The 17,731-nt window shown below is 40.0% G+C and overlaps 1 pseudogene; it reads left to right on the forward strand.

Annotated features, from left to right (window-relative positions):
• The first annotated feature begins 17,332 nt into the window (after positions 1-17,332).
• Positions 17,333-17,451, forward strand: LOC145007621 (5S ribosomal RNA; annotated as a pseudogene).
• Positions 17,452-17,731: the final 280 nt, after the last annotated feature.

Below are 17,731 nucleotides of genomic sequence, written 5' to 3' on the forward strand. Positions count from 1 at the left end.
CCGATAGTTCTGACTCGGAGCCAGAAGTTAATAACCTACCCCCAAATGCTCAAAACCCAAACCTGAACCCCCGTCCTGCATTTCAAGGACCCACACCCCTATGGGCCACGAACTTGAATACATGGAGCCAGGAACAAGGTCAACCCATTCCCTACAATGGAGACCGAAGTTTCTACAACCTCACTAGAGGAGGTTCTGCTGATAGAGTCCTACCAGTCATGGTGCGTAGGATTTCTCGGAACACGATAATGGCTCAGGCGACTATCAATCAAATCTTGGAAGTTGACGCCAACTCTAGTGTCAACACAGCCCGCATTCGCCAACTAGAGTCTGCTCAGGAAAGAACTCTAGTCCGCAATGCAGCTCTGCAAAGGGAACTTGCTGAAACTCAAGCTGAAGTTAGGGAACTTCGAGCTTAGCAAGTGAGAGTTGACAGGCGTATGAGGGACATGGAACGTCTACTGTCGGGATCGAGAACTCATGCTAACAGTTCTCGTCGCCGATAGAATCTCGTCGACTCATCTTTTGGATATAACCTAGTTTATGTAAAACTTTGTTCTAATTTCCTATCTTTATAAATCATAGACCTGTTAGGTCTTGATCTAGTCTTAATTCTATCAAAATTTTCCATCTTGGTTGATGTAAGGCCTACTTCTAGGCCATTTTTCCTGAACTTGTTACATCTGTAATTCCAGTATTATTGATAGATATCTAATCGTATGGAAATTATTATCCAAATGTTGTCATCTTCATTTAGTCATTCTATTCATTCTGTTGTTGGAATATGGGGAGTTAGTCCATGAGACACATTCATAAATCATTTATTCTTATCCATGTCGTCATCTTTTAAACGTATAGTTAAAGATGCCGCCACGCAGAAGTACAAGGTGTAACCCAAACAACGAAACACCGATACCACCACCTCCACTACCACCTGAACCTCTTCAACCGCCTAATCCTTTCGATGACAACATGTTCCAGGCAGCTTTCATAGCAGCAGTTGCAGCTGCTATGTCAGCAATCAACACTCCTGTCCCTAGTGGATCGGGAACAGGTGCACTTCCCTCAAACCACGGAGAAATCCATGGACACCCTCGGGAATGTACCTATAAAGATTTCACAAACTCCAAACCCCGCAACTTCAATGGTACTGGTGGGGTTATGGTGTTAAGGCAGTGGATTGAAAAGATGGAATCTGTCTTTGAAATCTGTGCTTGCCAAGAAAGAACCAAGGTCAAGTTCGCAGCTTGTACCTTCTCTGACAGGGCACTAACATGGTGGAACGGCCATGTTAAATACCTGACTCTAGTGGTGGCGTATTCCATCAGCTGGGAAAAGTTGAAAGACATGCTGATGAAAGAGTACTGCCCTCAAGGCGAAGTACAAAAACTCGAGCAGGAGTTCTGGGGTCTACAAATGGTTGGATCCGACATCAGGACCTACACTAATAGGTTCTGTGATCTGGCAAACTTATGCCCTGATATGGTTGCTCTCGAGAGCAAGAAGATAGAGAGGTATATCTGGGGACTATCGCCCCAGATCCAGTCAAGTGTGCTAGCCTCCAGGCCTATCACTTTTGATAGTGCCAAGGAACTGGCACAATCTCTCATAGATCACCGAAAACCTCAAAACCCAACAATCCCTACACCTGTACCACAAAAGTCCAACCCCGACCCCAACAACAAGAAGGGGTGGAATAAGAGGAAAAGAGGGGATTCGCAAGGATCCTCCAATAAACAACAACTTGTGGCGATCAGTGCTACCACAGTGACTGTTGTTGTCCCTGCGAACCCCTTACCAGCAAAAACTTATGTTGGGTCTCTCCCGAAGTGCAACAAATGCAGCTTCCACCACCGCGGGCCTTGCAGGGAGATGCAATGCACCAACTGCAATAGGAAGGGGCACACAACCCGTTTCTACCAAACTCCAACAGCTCAGGCCGTCCAGGTTCCTAATGCCGGTATGGGCAAGCCTGCTACGGTTGTGGCGAGGTGGGCCACTACAACAGGAACTGTCCTAAAGCGGGGATGGCTGGCGGAGTAGGAAGAGTTATAGCCCTAGGCCACGAGGAAGCGGTAGCTGATCCTACGATAGTTACTGATACGTTTCTCCTCGATAACTCATATGCTTGCATACTTTTCGACAGTGGAGCAGAGAAAAGTTTCGTAAGCCACAAATTTTCACACCTGCTTAAACAAAAACCCTGTGCATTAGATAATTCATTCACGGTAGAAATGGATAACGGGAAAAAGGAGAGTACTAACTGCATATACGTAGGTTGTACTTTAACTTTAGATGGCCATACTTTCAAGATAGATCTCATGCCAGTCCAAATTGAATGTTTCGACGTTATCATCGTATGGATTGGTTGAGTCTTCTTCGCGCCGACATCATGTGCTTTGAAAAAGCAGTTCGTCTTAACCTTCCTAACAACGAAACGTTAGTTATCTACGACGACAAACCTAGTACGAGTCTTCGCATCATTTCATGTATTCAGGCCCAGAAGTGCTTGCGAAAGGAATGTCATGCATTCCTCGCACACGTCGTCGATACGAGTCAAGAAATGAAAGACATTCAGAAAATCCCCAAAGTACGCGACTTTCCTGACATCTTCCCAGAGGAACTTCCTGGTTTACCACCGCAACGCCAAGTCGAGTTCAGAATCGACTTAGTGCCAGGAGCTACCCCAATAGCCAAATCTCCTTATCGTCTGGCACCGGCCGAAATGCAGGAACTTTCTAGTCAACTTAACGAACTTATCAAGAAGGGATTCATTAGGCCAAGCTACTCACCATGGGGAGCACCGGTCTTGTTCGTCAAGAAGAAAGATGGATCGTTTCGCCTGTGCATCGACTACAGAGAACTCAATAAACTTACCATTAAAAATTTTTATCCATTGCCCTGCATTGACGATTTATTTGATCAACTTCAATGAGCCAACTACTTCTCGAAGATAGATCTACGATCCACATATCACCAACTACGAGTGTTAGAGGAGGATGTTCCCAAGACAACCTTCCGAACTCGTTATGGGCACTACGAGTTTGTAGTGATGCCGTTCGGATTAACTAATGCGCCCGCAGTATTCTTGGATCTGATGAATAGGGTGTGTCGTCCTTACTTGGATCAGTTCGTGATCGTCTTTATTGATGACATACTCATCTACTCTTGAAGTAAGGAGGAACATAGTCAACATCTCCGTAAAATCTTAGAAACATTGCGATCGGAGAAGCTCTACGCGAAGTTCTCTAAGTGTGAATTTTGGATTCAGCGAGTTGAATTTTTGGGCCATGTTGTTAGCGAAGAGGGAATACACATGGACCCTTCCAAAATTAAGGCCATCGAGAACTAGTCAGCACCGAAGACACCTACAGAAATTCATCAATTTCTAAGTCTGGCTGGCTACTATCGCAGGTTCATTCAGAACTTCTCCAGCATAGCGAAACATCTGACAACCCTAACCCAGAAAGGCGTGGCCTTTGACTGGGAAGAGAAACAGGAAAGAGCATTCCAGAAGCTCAAACGAGCCTTGTGCACTGCCCCGATACTATCCCTCCCCGAAGGAATAGAGGATTTATTGTCTATTGCGATGCATCCAATAAAAGACTCGGATGCGTTCTGATGCAGTGAGGTAAGGTCATAGCCTATGCCTCGAGACAGCTGAAGACACATGAGGTTAACTACACGACCCACGATTTTGAGCTAGGAGCAGTCGTGTTTGCTTTGAAGATCTGGCGACATTACCTATATGGTACAAAAAGCATGATCTTTACGGACCATAAGAGTCTACAACACATTTTCGACCAGAAAGAGCTCAACATGAGACAACGACGGTGGGTCGAGCTACTCAGCGATTACGAATGTGAAATTCGTTATCATCCGGGTAAAGCCAATGTAGTAGCCGACGCCCTAAGTCGGAAAGAATATTCTGGTCGTAGGGTCAAGTCTTTGACTCTAACTATCCATTCACACTTGTCCACACAAATAAAGGAGGCTCAGCTCGACACTTTGAAACCTGAAAACGTGGCTGGTGAATCCCTTAGAGGAATGGATAAGAACTTAGAAGTCAAGGGTGACAGAGCCTTATACCTCATGGATCGGATCTGGACACCGAAACACGGTGGCTTCAGAGACTTGGTCATGATGGAAGCTCACAACACTCGTTATTCCGTCCACCCAGGTTCAGATAAGATGTATCTGGATCTTAAAAAGTTATACTGGTGGCCTAACATGAAAGCAGATATTGCTACCTTCGTGAGTAAATGCCTTACTTGCGCAAAGGTCAAGGTCGAATACCAGAAACCCTCCGGGCTCCTACAGTAACCGGAGATACCAGAATGGAAGTGGGAGCGGATCACTATGGACTTCATAGCCAAGTTGCCCAAGACGATGGGTGGACTTGATTCCATATGGGTCATCGTCGATAGACTGACCAAGTCTGCACACTTCTTGCCAATCAAAGAAACAAACAAGATGGAGAAACTCACACGAACATACATTAGGGAGATTGTAAGGCTGCACGGTGTTCCATTATCTATCATCTCGGACAGAGATAGTAGATTCACTTCGAGGTTCTGGCAGTCATTACAAAGTTCCCTAGGAACTAGGCTAGACATGAGTACAGTCTACCATCCACAGACCAACGGGCAAAGTGAGAGAACTATCCAAACCATAGAAGATATGTTACGTGCCTATGTGATTGACTTTGGAAAAGCTTGGGATACCCATTTACCCCTTGTCGAATTTTCCTACAACAACAGTTATCACACGAGCATAAAGACAGCTCCATTCGAGGCCCTCTATGGCCGAAAGTGCAGAGCCCCTCTGTGCTAGGCTGAGGTGGGTGATACCCAGTTAGCTAAGGGATGAGTTCCCGAAAGCACTCTCACGGGTCCGGAGATCATTCGGGAAACGACAGAGAAGATCGTTCAAATTCGTGAATGATTGAAAGCCTCTAGAGACCGACAGAAAAGCTACGCTAACAAGCGAAGGAAACTGTTGGAATTCCAAGTGGGCGACCGAGTCCTACTGAAGGTCTCACCCTGGAAGGGCTTGATACGCTTTGGGAAGCATGGGAAGCTCAATCCAAGATACATAGGTCCTTTCGAGATTCTTGCGAGAATCGGCCCTGTAACTTAGAAACTCAATCTACCGCACGAACTCAGTAACGTACATCCTACCTTCCACGTCTCGAACTTGAAAAAGTGTCTGTCCGACGAGACTCTTGTTATTCCACTCGACGAGATCGAGATCAACGAGAGCCTCAACTTCGTGGAGGAACCAGTAGAGATCATGGACCGAGAAGTCAAGCGAACAAAGCAGAGTCGTATCCCAATAGTGAAGGTGCGCTGGAACGCAAAGCGTGGACCTGAATTCACTTAGGAACGAGAGGATCAGATGAAACTGAAATACCCTCACCTTTTCGCTTAGCTATTTGTAACTTCTTAATTGCTTAAATTCTAATTTTGGGACGAAATTCCTTCTAACGGGGGGATGATGTGACAACCCAAAATGTCCATTCTGTACAAACTATATCACTTCAATAGAAGTTATAGCAGTAAACTCTAAGGGAAATGGCATTAGGGCCGTAAACTCCTCAAAGGAGTGTTTCTAGGTCTTAAACCATTCCAAGAATTTAACCACCAAGTCGGACTAATTATAGGAATCATTTGGAACTTCAAAACACACAATACCCCCATGGTTGGGAGTTTACAGCCGTAAACTCAAGAGTTTACAACCGTAAACTCCATGTGTGTTGGTATTTGAAGAGTAAACACATATATGGGGTCCCTTGGAACCCTAAACACAAGTACCTTGTCCCACAATAGCTTAGATGTAATCCTTAGGGCTTAAAAACACTTATATAAAGTGGTTATTATGTCTAGGATGTCTTGACACTATCAATTAGTAATTTAAGACTAATTGAGTGCATATATGTGTGATTATATGTTCATTAGGATCGTAGTGTGTGTACAAGTCCTCACTTGATACCTAACAATCCTACACTGTCCGATTCATCCAAATCACCATCTACAGGTGAGTTTATGCCTCTAATCAATGTTTTAAATGCTTTAATGGTGGGGGGGGGGATACAAGTAGAAAACAGCATGTTATTAAATCATCTATATGTATTTTATAACTGTGTTTTCATTCAACAGATTTCACATACTAAAAAATGTGATGCATGAACTGGTTTTCTATCTTTAAAATACTTTGTTATCAAATGTATTACTTTATCAAAATGACATCATGTCACTTTATTGTTTGTTCAAAAACCCTTGGATGTCTTACAAAACCATTTTACATTCTTTAACTAAACTATGCATGTTCACTTATATTGTATATATGTACTGATGTTATAGTTTACATCTTTCATTTATATTCCCACACCCTTGAGTAGTAAGAGTGTATAAACCTACTTGATCAACCAATTACATTTCAGTAAATTATCATAGGGATAATTTGAAGTTATCAAACATTATTCCTATTACAAGGAATGACACAAGAGTCAGTTCATTCATGAGTCTATAACACTACATTACCTGATACATGAGTACATATACATATGTTTACCTGATACATGAACACACTTACATGAATACCATACATGAACACTATTACATAGGTGCATTATCCTATATTTACATACTTGGATACTTGTACTTAGAACTGCGAGGATGATTTATTAGTACTTTCTGTGTAAATTATCTTTCTTACCATTCCGAACCCCACTGATTAGCACCAGTGGTCGATGACCATCTAAGGAGGTCTAAGGTTACTATTTATATTAGGAAGATCGATAACCGGGGCTAACCCCTCCACCCACCTGCTTCTACTACAGAGGACAAGTGGACAATCTTCGATTGTTCATAAGGTTATACTTTTTGCTTATTGCGATGTTGTGTTACTCCTAGTACCCAGCAATGACACTTACATTATTACTTTTCTAGACAATCTTCGAATGTTCATTAGGTTGCATTTTTCACTTAACGCGATGTTGTGTTAGTCCTAGTACCCAGTGACATCACTTACACTATTACATTTTCCTGTTTACTTTATTTTGTGATACTTTCACGAAAACGATGAGTTAGACTAAGTACTTTAGTACTAGTCAATAGAAGGAAAAACTATCATTTTACTTACAAAACATTCGGGTCTTGGTAGAAGACTACATTTTCATAACAAAACATTCGGGTCTTGGTAGAAGACTACATTATCATAACAAAACATTTGGGTCTTGGTAGAAGACTACATTATCATAACAAAACATTCGGGTCTTGGTAAAAGACTACATCTCACACTGATAGAAAATAAGGGATTTTCTAGGGCTTTTCATACTTACATCAACATTTTCTTTTAAAGGTTTACATGACTCTTAAAACAACTTTTAGTAAGCAAAACAATGACACTTAAATACTTATGAATTCACCAGCTTTAAAGCTGATACTCTCTTTCAAAATAACTTGTATTCTCAGGTCATCAGTAGACAGGTACGATGGCCAGGTTTTGAGAAGACGGAGCAGACAAGTCTCGTCATTTATTTTGATCGTATATTTTTGGTGTCTTATTACAATGAAGAACACACATGTATTAAAACTTTACTTATAATGCAATGGATGATGTTGTTGCTTGTTTACTATTTTACATTGTTGTGATACTGTACATGACATCCGCACCCCTGAAGTTTTTCGCCGTTCGTGGTTTTGGGGTGTGACACTTCATACATGAGTCACTACTTGCTAGACAGAGAGAGAACACACAATACAGCTAGTACACACAATACATTACTATACATGCTAGATAGAGAGAGAACACACAATACAACTAGTACACACAATACATTACTATACATGCTAGATAGAGAGAACACACAATACAACTAGTACACACAGTTAATTACAATACAAGCTAGACAGAGAAAGAACACACAATACATCTAGCACTTACATTACATATACAAAAATACAGTTATGTGAGCCACTAAACCGGGCTTGGCACTACCTGCCATGACCGTTTTTGTATCCAGAATCTCCTTAATTGGGGAGCGTATGAGTTTGCGTATAGATCTATACTGGATTGACTATCGTACACCTTTCTGCTCACTACAGTGGGACTTGCAAGTCTACGGGTGCCAAATGTCATTTCTTACGGCGTCTTACATCATCATTTTACTATTGAGTTGGTAGCAGGGTACAGGCATATCACATGGTACTTTAAATTATAATTGGTTTAAGGTAGTTAGTTCAACAGTAGTTACTTATTACAATACTACAGTACTATATTATTTTCCCATTACATTCACTTCGTGAACATTCACACGATGCACGGTTATGTAAATACTATATTTTTGGTTAATGATAGTCAGATTTGGGAAAATACACACTCTTACAAGAGACACAGTCAGATACTAGATGCCTTGGTAGAAGGCTACTTTTAGTTGGAAACATAGGGTTTTCTAGGAGGTTCAAAACTTTTACAAACTTACACTTCATATACTTACAAATATTTTCTTACAAATTCAGACAAAAAAAAATACTTATGATCTCACCAGCTTTAAAGCTGATACTCTCTTTCAAAATAACTTGTATCCTCAGGTCAACAGTAGATAGGTACTGGTGCAAGGTTTAGAGAAGATGGAGCTCATTCAAGACTCATTTTTCATTTTGATTTATACTTTAGTGTCTATTAAACATGTCAGAACACTTGTATTAAAATTATATTATTAATGCAATGGATGATGTTGTCGCTTGTTTACTACTATTCATTGTTGTGATATTGTACATGACGTCCTCCGCCCCAGAACGTTTCCGTCGTTCCTGGTTTTAGGGTGTGACAGATTGATATCAGAGTGTTATTTATAATGAATTGAGTATATCAACCCATAAAAGATATACTTACTATAAATACAATGGGATTAAAAATACTCTGACCAAGAGTTTATACTTTTGAATAATAAAATATTTAACTAAGTATATGTGCCTGCATTCATACTAAAATTTGTGTCACAATGACCAGAACAAAAGTATTACGATTGTTGAATATCACACGTAAGCTCGGGGATGTACGGTCAGTCTTGGGAGTGGCATAGCCTGATCAACTATGTTGGTCTGAGGAGTGATTAGCACATGCCCAAGAATGGTTGTGATGTGTCAACAAGTCTAAAAACTTACCAACACTACCACACGGAGAACATTATAATAGAACCTAGGTCAAAAATACCGTAGGGGTGTTTTGTATTACTATAATTACTTAATTGGGAACTAAAAAGGATCTTCATTACTAAGTTGATAGTTTCTAAGTGGATACACGAAGGTTATATGTAACTAGGATGTTATAGACATAGAATCTGTGAAATTTTTGTTTTACCCCGGTTCCTTGTGAATTTGGAGTTAAGGTTACTTATTCGAAGGCCTATCCTGTTTTGATTACATATGACTGGTATGCACTTTACAAATAGTGATATAGCTAATGAAGATTTTCTAATAATTATCTAGATAGTTCGTCTAATAATTATTTACTTACCCCAATTCTTGTGTAGATAACATGGCTGGACTCCATCCCCATGGCAACCAGTATCTTCCAAATGAAGGCAATGCTGGATGGTTTGGAGAAGAAACTGAGAATGATAATCCAATCCCTTTGAATGATCAGCATGCTAAAGACCTTTCGGATGATGATAACTCCGAACCCGAGGTTGATAACCTACCCCCGGTAGCTCCCATTCCAAATCCTAACCCTCGTCCGGCTTTTCATGGCCCGATGCCTCCTTGGGTCGAATGTTTGGAAGCATGGAGCGGTGTTCCTACCTATGTCATATGTAACACTTATCTATGTGACTACTTTTGTACTGTAAGTACTTTAGTTAGGTCCTTATGCTGTCAAAGACTTTTCTACTCCATATGTGATGTAAGACCTACTACCAGGTCAATTTTTCCTAAACTTATAACATCTTAAACATCGATGATATTGACAGTCGACTAACTTCTATGTCACTCCTTGTTCAAATACTTTCGTCATACCTGTTGGATAAGGTGTCTAAGTCCATAACTTATTTGGTATATACTTGACCCGACCGGCATGGTCCATTTGGGTTGCATCTCATCCAAACTATTATGGATAATTTTATGAGAGTTATACACATATGTTTATTAATATATTATGAGTTATAATATATTAATATGAAGTTACGTTATTTAATTAGTTTTAGTCTTAAATTAATTATGAATTAATTTAGAGATTAAAAGGAATACTAATTAAATTATGGGCTATTTGTTTTATATAGTGTGGGCTAATACTCATTTATTAATGGGCTAGGCTTATGTGGAAGTCCATGGATGATCCATGGAGCTTTTAACCCATGGATCCTTGGAAAAGGAAAAGACATGGGTTATTAGGGTTTCACCCTAACCATGCACACTATATAAGCATGCTTATGGAGCATGAAATGAAGCCTAAGAGAAAACTAGTGAACTAGTGTGTGTGTGTGCATGTGTGTGGCCGATTTATACAAGGTGTATACTCTCATCAAAGTTTTCCAAGAGTTTGTGGTGTTTGTGATTCCATTTGAGGCATTCACACAATTGGTGCTTGGCCCTCAAACTCCTAAGAACCCAACTCACCAAAAGGTATGTAATCTCTTCTAACTCTTCTATGTTGAAATGTTCCCCATGCCATGTTAGATAGGTTATAAACCTTGGAAAATTATTATTTTGCATGTATTTAGACAAACATAGATCCAAGGTTTATTTGGGTTGCATGCACACTTAGGAAGTGTTAGATTGCTCAAAACCCAACAGTGGTATCAGAGCCTAGGCTTGCTTGTTTGATACTTGATGCAAAATAGTGAAAAAAGTTGAAATCGTTGCTGTCTGCATGGTGGACTCGCCGAGTCCATTGGGGGGACTCGACGAGTCCAAGGCAAACTTCAACCTACTCGGCGAGTAAGTTCGTGCACTCGACGAGTAGGATCGAAAGAATGCAGAATCTCGACTTTTGCTGCTGGAAATGGACTAGAAACATTACCCTAAACTGTTTTGGTGTTATAAAACTTATTTTAGTTGGTGTAATGGTTGTTCTAATCCATTTACAATAGCATATATCAAAATTCCATGATTTTATGTGTTCATATAATTCTTGAATTTTTGATGATCATGTTCATGTTCTTATGAATTTAGAAAATGATAGGAATTATTTGCTGAATTGTTTAGGATTAATTCTTTATCATTTATGTGTTTTAATGGAGTCCATAATTTGTCCTCAAGTTATGGATTACCAAAGGTCACTTTCATTTAACACACACTTAAAACACATAAGTTACATGAAAATGAAGAGTCTTCATTTTTATGAACCTTTAATTCATAAGTTATGAAATGAAGAGTTTTGCAAAGTTACAAAACTTGCCCTCAAGTTTTGGAATTTGTAAAGTTTCACACACTTTAATAAACTTTAATTCCAAACCTTAGAGTTTTAATAGTTAAAATCCAACCCTTATACTATTTATAACATTAATGGTTAATTATTATATATATGTATAAGAATAAGTCGTTTTACCGTTAGTAGGCCTCATTCACGAAGCCGGTCTATAAGGTGGGTATAAGGTTGTTGCCTATAAAATGGTGACTTAATGGGTGTATACTCTCACCCACCGCTTGCTTGATCGGTGGAGGGTCGTTAGCCGAACGGGTAGAACAATGACTTTAAATCCTCATTAAAAGTATAATGAATATTATAAAATAACTAAACTCTTTTAATTCCTAATCTTGGTTATTTTAGGAAAAATGTGAACATGGTGCTAGTCCATGGAATTCACACTTTGTACCTTACCAAGTCGTTGGTGGAGCGTGTGTGGTTAACCGGCACACTAACTAGGACTAGTAAGGATCACGAAGGGTGACTTAATGTTTGTCATAGATCAATGGAGCGTGTGTGGTTAACCGGCACATTGATTAGGTGATAATATTAAGAGTACCAAGTGAATTAGCATGGTTATTCACACCTTGTTTTGTGATCCTCGGCATCCCAGTCACAAAACTTGAAGGGCACAATCGAGATTGAAACATGCCATTGAAAAGTTCAATGAATCTCAAAAGAATCTAGGAATTTCAAATCCAATTAAACCTAATAAATCATTTCGTTTTCATGGTGGAAATTGGTGAATCGTCATTCACCTACCTTTCAAATATATTATTACTTAGATTACGACATCCCTCTTCTAAGTGTAATATATTGTGATTGGATCCTAGCCTTAATATTACATTTGGGTGTCTTATTAAGGATCCTAAATATCTAATCTAAACTTACTTTCTTCTTTCAGATGTCTTCCAATACTAATGCTTCAGGCTCTAACCCAACTGGTTCTTTCTCTCTCATGAATCTTTGTGGGAGGGTCATCTTTGATGGTTCCAACTTCATGGATTGGATTAGGAACATCAGGATGGTTACTCGTTACGAGGACAAGGAATATGTCCTCGATAAGGAGTTAAAAGAACTTGATGAGTCTACTGCTACTCCTGAGGAGATCGCTGAATTCAGGACTCATGAGAGAGATGCTACTAAGGTGGCATGTATCATGATGGCCACGATGACAGCCGAGCTCCAAAAGTCATATGAAGATTTCTATCCTTTTGAGATGCACAAAGACCTGATGGAAAGGTACCATCAGAGTGCTCGTCAGGAGCGGTATGAAATAATCTCCTCCATAATAACAACCCTCATGAAGGATGGTGAATCCGTCACGGGCCACATGCAAAAGATGCAAAGGTATGTGGACCGTTTGTTGAAGCTCAATGTAAACATCCCTGAGGAGTTGGCAATTGACATCATTTTGTACTCCTTGCCTTCTTGTTATGACCATTTTCGTATGACATATCATATGAACAAGGAGGAAGTTACTCTCAGCAAGCTTCAAGGACTCTTGAAGACCGCGGAATCCGATATTAAGGGTAAGGCGGTTGTTACCTCTACTACTCCTACTCCAACATCTACCCCTGTTTTGGCTATCGGGCAAGGCAAAGGGAAGAAGAGGAAGCACCCTTCGAAGGGTACCAAGGGAAAGTCTCTTGAAGGCTCCTCATCGAAGACCAAGAGCGGTTCTGTCACCCCTTCTGCCATTCCCAAGGATGCTGAATGCTTTTATTGCCATGAAAAGGCACAATGGAAGCGAAACTGCCCTAAGTACTTGCAGGATCTAAAGGATGGGAAAGTGAAACCCACCTATGCAGGTATTTACACTATATTGTCTAATTACTCAACATATTCTAACTCTTGGGTGCTTGATACAGGATGTGGTATTCACATATGTTCTGATTTGCAGGGCCTAAGAAGAAGTGAGGATGTGGAGCACGGGAAGATAAACTTAATCATGGGGAATAGGAAGGCTTCACCTGTTTCCAAGATTGGGGTTTATACTTTGTTGCTTAATAATGGGTTAAAATTAGATTTGAATAAATGTGTGTACTCGTCTGAAATGGCGAGGAATATTATTTCTTTTCATGCTTTGTACAAACAAGGTTTTACCTTTTCGTTTGATAATGAATGTGGTGGTATTAATGCTTTCTTTAATAATGTGTTTTATTTTAAAGCATTACCTTGTGATGGTGTGTATGAAACTGTGTCGATTGTAGACAACTTAGGAAATAATGTGTTGTATATTGATTCTTCTACTAGCCTAGATAAAGCATCATTGTGGCATTGTCGTCTTGGACATGTAACAAGATTGAAGAAGGACTCCTTGTAACAAGGAGGATATCGTCGGATGAGAATCCTGCAGATCCCCTTACGAAGGGACTGACGAGGGTTAAGCATTTTCAGCATGCGAGACGCATCGGGCTGAGGGACGATATTTGTTTTACAGATTAGATAGTTTTCCTGAAACTTGTAAAATGTAATCGACGTTTGATGATGAATAAAATTTGTGATTTATTTATGAGTAAAGTGTTACTATCATTGTCAATTATTTACTATTGTTTCAGTTTTGCATGTTTTGACTTCCAGAATAATTAATTTATTCAAACCTCCACAATCGATCATACGTCGGAAGTAGGTATGAATCAAGATTGTCATGAATTGGGTTTGTAGATGCCTTAAAGGTGTTTAGACATGGCAATGGTTGCTGCAACATTCATGAGTACTCATAAGTTATGAGTATTGGTATAAACCCACGCTCACTTGTATCACTTCATGGAATTTATCTCGAGTGATCGTGAGACGATAACATCATATAAATCTTTAAACCTAGAGATATGAGTTGTTACCTATGAGTTGATTGTGCATTGATTGCACGTAAACGCATCAGTAACTTGATGTTATAAAACGTGCCTTTGTGTACAATTCAATAAGTAGTAGAACAAGCATATCAGTCGAAGTTTATCTGTTCCTTCTAGAAATAGAAGCGATATCTGGGCCCCTCGATGATTTTGTGTTGACCCATGTACCAGGCCTGGTCAGAACTAAACCGATATGTTCAGTGAAGTTCTTCATCAAACAAATCGGAAAATCGAGAAACAACTGCTAGACAATAAGCAAGACATAGTTCCATGTGTTTGTCCGGCTGATATCATGAGAACAGAGGATTATGTGATCACTTATCTAAAATGGCGCTTCATAGTTCGACAGAGTCTTCATTGTTCGAGGGAGTTTTCGAGAGCTACGATTGTTGGTTGGTTCCTGAAGTTATAGGCAAATATAGTTATTAGACTTATCCAAGTGGGAGTCTGTTGGATAAGGTGTCTAAGTCCATAACTTATTTGGTATATACTTGACCCGACCGGCATGGTCCATTTGGGTTGCATCTCATCCAAACTATTATGGATAATTTTATGAGAGTTATACACATATGTTTATTAATATATTATGAGTTATAATATATTAATATGAAGTTACGTTATTTAATTAGTTTTAGTCTTAAATTAATTATGAATTAATTTAGAGATTAAAAGGAATACTAATTAAATTATGGGCTATTTGTTTTATATAGTGTGGGCTAATACTCATTTATTAATGGGCTAGGCTTATGTGGAAGTCCATGGATGATCCATGGAGCTTTTAACCCATGGATCCTTGGAAAAGGAAAAGACATGGGTTATTAGGGTTTCACCCTAACCATGCACACTATATAAGCATGCTTATGGAGCATGAAATGAAGCCTAAGAGAAAACTAGTGAACTAGTGTGTGTGTGTGCATGTGTGTGGCCGATTTATACAAGGTGTATACTCTCATCAAAGTTTTCCAAGAGTTTGTGGTGTTTGTGATTCCATTTGAGGCATTCACACAATTGGTGCTTGGCCCTCAAACTCCTAAGAACCCAACTCACCAAAAGGTATGTAATCTCTTCTAACTCTTCTATGTTGAAATGTTCCCCATGCCATGTTAGATAGGTTATAAACCTTGGAAAATTATTATTTTGCATGTATTTAGACAAACATAGATCCAAGGTTTATTAGGGTTGCATGCACACTTAGGAAGTGTTAGATTGCTCAAAACCCAACAATACCTTCATTGGAGTCTATCAGAAACTTGCTTTAGTCAAGTCTTTGGACTATAGTAATTTAACTTCGTGATCATTTTCAAGCCTCTTTCAAAGGTTGGATCATATTATCCACCGGCCAGTAATACCTCGGCTTGAACGACAAAACATCTTGAGACCATTCTTCGAACTTACTTCTACTCTTTACTAGGACTGCATCATAGGGATGTAGGTCAAACCTTCGAGAACATACTCTTACTCTTCTCATGAACGATCGAACTACATCTAAGTTCAACCATAATAGCTCACGAACTCCTTTTCATTGGTATTACAGAATCACGTCGTCATCCGTAAGTAGTTAGTCGAACAATGAAACCCCTGCCTTTCCTATGGACGCCGCTACTTTCCAAGATGCAGTTACGACTGCCGTGACAGCTGCCGTGGCAGCTGTCGTTGCAAACCGCAGCGCTATCAACACAAGCTATGCTGACAAAGGAGTTAACCACCCCGATAGTAGTATCTATTCGGGAAGCCAACAAATGACAATAGTCACGAACTTGCAAAGCCGTAAGACCGAAAACAAGAGACGATATCGCCAAGCCAGAAAGGAGCACAAGCGATCCCAAAGACTTGCCATGCAACAGCAAGAAGTGACAATTCCTACCATCTCAGCACCAGCACGACCCATCACTCAAGCCCCTAACATCGGAGTCAACCAGGCTTGCGATGGTGGTGGTAAAACTGGACCCAAACCCTATAAAAGGAAAGTTTCAAAGTGGATGAACATAGAAACCACCCGTGTTCACATAACTTTGACTCGACACATCACTTCCACCACCAATGCTAGTACCGGCCAGATATGTCACCAATGCGGTGAAATTGGGCACCTCAAGAAGGATTGTCCAATAATAAAGAACTCTGGCGCAGACGGAAGAATACTCAGGATCACTACCACATGAGAGACTACTCCGGACCCACATTAATGTAATTAAGGCGTTTCATTGTAACGGACTTATAAACTGTTTAAAACTAGTGCAACTAGAGTCTTATATTTTGCGAGATTACTTGTCTTTTGTAGTATACCTTATTCGCAGCAATAGTCTTGTAGTAAATCTAAAGTATTGTAACTTTGTTCAAGGTTGCACTATTGTGTTTTTTCTATAATGCCTTATGTTCAAATCTAATGTCTCTAGTTCCCATATGATTCCGACATTATCATACAATTTGAGTCAATTTGATCCTCTCAATACCAATTTCGTGGGCACATCTCTTTCTCCGAAATCACCTTTCTAGCGAAGCCGTCATACCAGAACACCGAAGTACTCATGCATGGAGTACCTCATGTTTCTTATCCTTTTCGAAGAAACCTCAGCAAACCTCCCCGAGGTACCACTCGTACAGTACGTCAAGTTCAATCCAAAGACCCAGATGGTTGATCTATCACTGAAGAATGTATACGAAGGGGTGGTATATAATCAAGGTTCTAAAGGTTTAGAATTGATGATTTCACTTTAACTCTTTTCCTCGTTAGGATGTGAGGTTAAATGGAAAGCATTTATTTGACTACCTCTTCAATCTTAATTATATACGACTCGTATACACGAGACTCTGATCGATGAACCATGTATGAATTCTAATATGAACTTTAGGACGGAGACTGCCTAAGATTACGAGTAATCGCATCGTCATGTGAACAAACTTAGAACCCAGTGCGACTCCTGCAACCAGATCGCCCTATAGTCTAAACATCTACAGAGACACAAGAACAGTCCGGAAAACTTAGCAAACTACTCAGCAATAGAATGAGAAGACCAAGCTCCTCACCTTTGTGAGCTCCGGTCTTATTCTTCAAGAAGACAGACTTCAGCGGGTGCGATCATACCAGCACTAATGCACCGGATCCCATCAGAACTCCGCAGTTAAACGTGTATAGGCGAGAGAAGTGCTATGATGGGTAACACCTTAGGAAGTCCTCGCAGTGCAGACCTTGACGGAACTTCCATTATAAATCATTACCTTCTGCCTCGCATAGATGAATTGGTTGATCAACCGCAATGAACGAAGTGCATTTCAGAAATGGACCTAAGATCCGAAAATCACCAGTTACGAGTGTTAGTGAAGGATGCCCCGACGGCAAACTTCTGAACTCGATACGGACGCTACGAGTCCGTAGTGATATCCTTCGGATAGGACCAATACGCCCATAATATTTATGAACTTAATGAATAGGGTACGCCATTCGTACTCAGATCAGTTCGTCATTGTCC

This window comes from Lactuca saligna, chromosome 7, assembly GCF_052625555.1.
Source record: "Lactuca saligna cultivar CGN05327 chromosome 7, ASM5262555v1, whole genome shotgun sequence".
Taxonomy (NCBI): Eukaryota; Viridiplantae; Streptophyta; class Magnoliopsida; order Asterales; family Asteraceae; genus Lactuca; species Lactuca saligna.